The sequence below is a fragment of the Rhinopithecus bieti genome, unplaced genomic scaffold, assembly GCF_001698545.2.
Source record: "Rhinopithecus bieti isolate Rb0 unplaced genomic scaffold, ASM169854v2 scaffold_5260, whole genome shotgun sequence".
Classification (NCBI taxonomy): Eukaryota; Metazoa; Chordata; class Mammalia; order Primates; family Cercopithecidae; genus Rhinopithecus; species Rhinopithecus bieti.
The window spans coordinates 3,939,380-3,945,296 of record NW_016805896.1 but is presented as its reverse complement, the minus strand read 5'-3'; positions in this window follow the sequence as shown (position 1 = coordinate 3,945,296).

Genomic DNA, 5,917 nt, shown 5'->3' with positions numbered 1-5,917 from the left:
ATAACATAAAATAAAATAAAATATAAAATAAAATAAAATAAAATAAAATAAATATATGTTACCTTGAGTTTAGTGATGAGTTTTCAGATGTAATGCCAAATGCACGATCCATAAAAGAAAAAAATGGATAAGCTGAACTTTTAAAAAATAAAACAATGGGAGCTGGATAAGAACACTAAGAGAGGGAGTGCAGAGAGAAGAGAAACAGTCCAAGGACAGATGCTTTAACATTTCCAGAACCTCCATAAACAACTCTCTTGAACTCCCTTTGTTTTAAGAGAGTTGGGACAGGCTTGGAGATACAAATTTCGAAGTCAGCATAGAGAGTATTTAAAGTACCCACCAGTCTCTAGGAGATAACCTGGAGGGTGTTCCAGGCAGAGAAGAGAGGAATAGAATCAAGTGCTGGAAATCTCCACCCTGTAGTGCTTGATAATGATGAGTGGTAGCCAACATGGCAAAATGAAGAGGAACAGTAATGAGGCAGCTGAGCTAAGAGACATCCTGTTCCAGAGGCCAGCGGAAAAAGTACTTCAGGAAGGAAAGAGTGATCAACATGTCAAATACAACTGATAAACCATGGGAGGCTGAGGATTAACTGTTGGATTGGCCACATGTGGTCACTGGCAGCCATGCTGTGGCCTGTTTTGGTGGAGTGACAGATGCAAAGCCCCACCTAGAGGGAATTGAAGATATGGGGGCAGCTACCTTAGACAACTATCTTATTTCATCAGATAATTTTCTGAAAAGGGAATCAGAGATAATGGGCAGTATTTGGAGGAGAAGCCCTATCAAAGAGAGGGCTTTTGTAAATGGAAGAAATTGCAGTAAGCTTGCATCTGACACAAATGGTCCAGTAGACAGGGGAAAGCTGACAATACAGAAGGGAAAGATGAGAATTTCAGGAGGAGAGGGTCCTGCTGAGAAAGGAGACAGGGTGGTCCACACTCAACCATCTAATACTATAGGAAATAAGACAAGATTCAAGTATATCTGGGAGGTTCTGAGGAGTTCAAACATTGGGCCAACTTCCTCATGAAGTCTGCTGTGTAATAGCAGCTGATATTCTGAGCAGCACCCAAGAGTACAATTAAATCAATGACATGGAATTTCAGAGGACAAGAAAATGGTAAGCAAATAAAAAATCTAGGCATTTATCCTACTTTCTCAAAGGCAGCTCTACAATTATCTAGCAATGTAAAAGTTTGGACCTTCAGGTCAGTTAATGAGTTTCACTAGTCTTTCACAGAATATATATTAAAAGATGATAAGCATTAGGTTATTGTATCTTTTTTTAATTTTTTTGGAGACAGAGTCTCACTCTGTAGCCCAGGCTGGAGTGCAGTGGCACGAACTCGGCTCACTGCAAGCTCCACCTCCTGGGTTCATGCCATTCTCCCGCCTCAGCCTCCCGAGTAGCTGGGACTACAGGTGCACACCACCACACCTGGCTTATTTTTTGTACTTTTAGTAGAGATGGGGTTTCACCATGTTAGCCAGGATGGTCTCAACCTCCTGACTTCATGATCCACCCGCCTCAGCCTCCCAAAGTGCTGGGATTACAGATGTGAGCCACCGCACCCTGCCGGGTGATTGTATCTTTTAACACATGAAACTTGTTAAGTCTAATACATTTTTTCTTTTATGGGAACACCAGCTTATGCAAAAATAGTTAAGTTTTCCATGTTTTGCTTCACTCCAGGTGCAGGGCAGAAGCTGTGTTTGCAAAACATCTTCTGTTTCATCAGCATATAAAACTGTTCACAGAAAATCAAGTAGTAACTGCCTAGGCCTTGGGGGTAAAATTGGGGTGTCAATGTAAATGGGCAAGAGATTTCTTTTTGGGGTGATGGAAATGTTCTACAATTAGATTGTGTAGTATATTTACAACTCTTTAAATATACTAAAATTCATTGCATTGTACACTTAAAACAGGTGAATGGGCCGGGTATGGTGGCTCACACCTGTAATCCCAGCGCTTTGGGAGGCCGAGGTGGGCTGATCATGAGGTCAAGAGATCGAGACCATCCTGGCCAACATGGTGAAACCCTGTCTCTACCAAAACACAAAATTAGCTGGGCGTGGTGGTGCGTGCCTGTAGTCCCAGCTACTTGGGAGGCTGAGGCAGAAGAATCACTTGAACCCGGGAGGTGGAGGTTGCAGTGAGCCAAGATTGTGCCACTTGCACTCCAGCCTGGTGACAGAGTGAGACTCCATCTCAGAAAACAAAAACAAAAACAAAACAAACAGGTGAATATTATGGCATGCAATTATATCTCAAAACTGTTTTAAAAAGACAAAACTGTTCAGAGAAGACATGGGTGCTCCAGGAGGATGCTGCTGACCTCCAGCTCCAGGACTTCTTGCTCACTTCTCAGAAGCCAAAACTTGCCTTTGGTGCTGCTGAATCTGGAAACTCTGAAGCCACCTGCAGAAGTCAAGGCTCTGTCTAGTGGTAGCTAAGAATTCTGCAAATTCAACCAGGTCTAGCCCCCAGTATGTTTGTGTGGTGATTTGATTCATCATCACGTGACCAGTAATCCACAGAAATTTATATCAGCCAGTGAGGAGTGCAGTGCCTCGTATTCTTTGCTAAGCAGTAGTAGTCTTCAGAGATGAACACACGGAGTGCATGTGGTAGAACCAACACTTGCTCATCCAACCAAATTTTCCACATTCACCTTGTTCCATTTACACAAAGATTTCCATTTTCTCCTTGAAGTCCAGCTTAGTGTTTGGGTTTGCTTCTGACTGTCGCAAGGACTCCGAATTTCTGTCCCCATCCCCTGCTTCAGTGGGGTTCTCCTACATGATGATAATCCACCACGCACCTCAGCATGGTCCTTTTTAGAAAACTGTCCTGAATTGGCATGAGCTCACTCAGAACGTGATGATTTTGCTGAGTTACTAAAGGGAAGAAGTAAGTAAGCCTTGGCTGGAACTTTTTCTACTGACCTAACCCCTCAAATCCCACAGCTGTGGCTGCCTTGAACAGGACAGAGGCTCAGCAATGGCCTGAATATATGAGATAATTTAGCTGGTAGATGACAGCTTTTCTAGGATTTCTAGGGGGGTTTTGTCTCACTCTGGTTCAAGGCTGTGGGTCTCCTGTCTCGTCCTCAAATCTGCCTCTGCCACTGGCCTCTCTTTGACTATTCTCATACTACTTACATCCTCATTCCTCACTCACCCATTGTCCATCCCCCGATCACTGGCACCTCAGACCACTCTCACCGATACAAATCCTTCCTTCTTTTTAATCTGAACAGTAGGGAGCAGAGACTCAAATCCTGGCTTCTTCTATTTACTGGGTACTGTCGACAAAGAGTCAGACTGTAAAATATTTGAACAGATTTATTCTGAGCCAAATGTGAGTGACCATGGCCCACGACACAGCCCTCAGGAGGTCCTGAGAACATGTCCTCTAGGGTGGTCCCCTAGGGGCGCAGCTTGGTTTTATCCATTTTACAGAGGCATGAGACAGCAATCAAATACATTTAAGAAATACATTGGTTTGGTCCAGAAAGGCAGCACAACTCAAAGTGGGGGCTTCCAGGCTATAGGTGAATTTAAACATTTTCTGTTGACAATTGGTTGAGTTTGTCCAAAGACCTGGGATCAATAGAAAGGGAATGTTCAGGTCAAGATAAAAGACTGGCCAAAGTTGTGTGAAGTGTTACAGTGGTTGCCCTTAGAGACAATAGATGACAAATGTTTTCTATTCAGGTATTAGTTAATCTCTTTAGGATTGGGAGGGTCTGGAAGAAAGAGATATAGCTATGTTAATAGAGATTCTTTACAGATGCAAATTTTCCCCCATAAAGAACAGCTTCGCAGGGCCTTTCCAAGAAACATGTTTTGGGGTAAAGTATTTTATTTTCTTCCTTGTCTCATAATGTTATGCCAGAGTCAAATTGGAAAGTCAGTTACGATATACAGGGTTAAATAAAACCCAACTGATGAGAATTTATTATTTGTATGCATGAGTCCCCAGACCCCTTAGATAGATAGGAATTTGGGCAAGATAAAAATCAGAGTTTAGTCCTTAGTAGGAACAGTCACCCTGGGCACCATTCTGTGATTCAGTTTCCCCATCTGCTGTGAGAATTAAGTGGCTAAAGCAAAGTGAAGAGTTTGTTAGCACAGTCATTGCTGGCGCTTCCTGTGGTCAGTGAACCAAGCCACCCTGCTGCAATGCCTCTGGGGGTGCTTCAGGTTTGGGGCACTTTCCAGCTGCCTTCAGTGTTGTTTGTGGCTCAAGGATTGGCATTTTACCAGCAGGGACCTCCTTCTCCTCTCTTTTGTGCTGTTGCAGAAGTTTTAGATTGCTGGGCAGTCAACTCTCCATAATAAACTTGCCTTCTATTAGTTGTTTGCACTTATTCTAATGTAAACCACTTTCTAAGCTTTGTCTGATAGCAGAGCAGCCTGAATTCCTGCTGGCAGCTACTGCAGCTTTCCTGTGTGGCTTTCCTCACCGCTGCTCTGTCCCCACCCTCCTTGGCTCTCTGTCCCCTGACAGAGGGTAGAGAAGAGCTGTGTACCAAGCAGTCACATTTGTCAGCGCAAAGCCCTTGTCCTCTGCAGGGAGTCATTTCCCTTCCCAGCCCTAATTCTTTGCCCTTTTAAACCAGAGCTATTATTACTTCTAATTTGCATTGAATGGTCCCTTAGCAGCCATCACACACTGAACTTGATACTAACTTGCTTCCAGTACCGCTAGATTTGCCAGAATCTTTGCTCTTCCGGAACACAACTTAAAATGTGATAAACAGAAATGTATACAGCTTTCATCATATCAACAGCTGTAAATATACTCCTTTGCAGAATACTTGCACCACAGCCAAGTTGACTAGATAGCACATTTTAGATTAATCTTATTTTTTCCTTGCTCTCAATGAAAACAATCTCATAGATCCACTCCCCTTAAAACATTTTTGGACCCAAAACAGCGCCATTACTCTTAAGAATAAGGGAAAGCAAATAGAATGGACTGAGTCTGTTAAGGGCTAAGGAGAAGAGGAAGATAATACTAAAAATTGTTAATGACCAAATATTCTAAAAGAAATGCAAAAAAAAGCTTATTTTCAAGCCTTCAAGCTATTTAAGGAAAGCAAAATCGTTTCCTAAATGCATATCGTTTGTGAGGATTTCTCATTAATATCCTGAATCATTCATTTTTGCTAAGGCTTCATGTTGACTCGATATGTTATCTAGGAAAGTACTGTTTTGTGGTCCAAACCTGTTGCTATAGTTAGTAAGGCTTTCCTTTAAGTGTGAAATATTTAGATGAAATTTTCTCTTTTAAAGTTCTTTATAGGATTAGGGTGTGGGAAAATGCTATATTAATAAATCTGTAGTGGTTTGTGTTTGTATGTTCAGAACCAGAGTAGACTGGATTGAAAGATGGACTGGGTCTAATTTATCATGACTGATAGATCTGGTTAAGTTGTGTAGTAAAGCATTAGGAGGGTCATTCCTGTCACAAAAGTGCCACTAAAACAGCCTCAGGAGAATAAATGACTCGCTTTTCTAAATCTCAGGTTTTTCTGGGCTCTGTCATATAGACAAGCTTCTGATAGTTTGCAACTGTAAGCAGAAACCTACATATAGTTAAAATCCTGGTCTTTCTTGGTAAACAGATATAAACTGTCTGATGTAAAACATGCCACAGGAGAATCTGGGGATTTGAGTTTCTCTGAATAGCACATATATGATGCATCAGATGGGTTATTGTGATTTTTTACCATTTCTACTTATATAATGAAAACCAATTCATTTTAAATATCAGATTATTATTTTGTAAGTTGTGGAAAAAGCCAATTGTAGTTTTCATTATGAAGTTTTCCCAATAAACCAGGTATTCTAAACTTGTTTCCAGTTTGTAGTTTTTCCGTTTTTCAAATCTGGGGAAGGG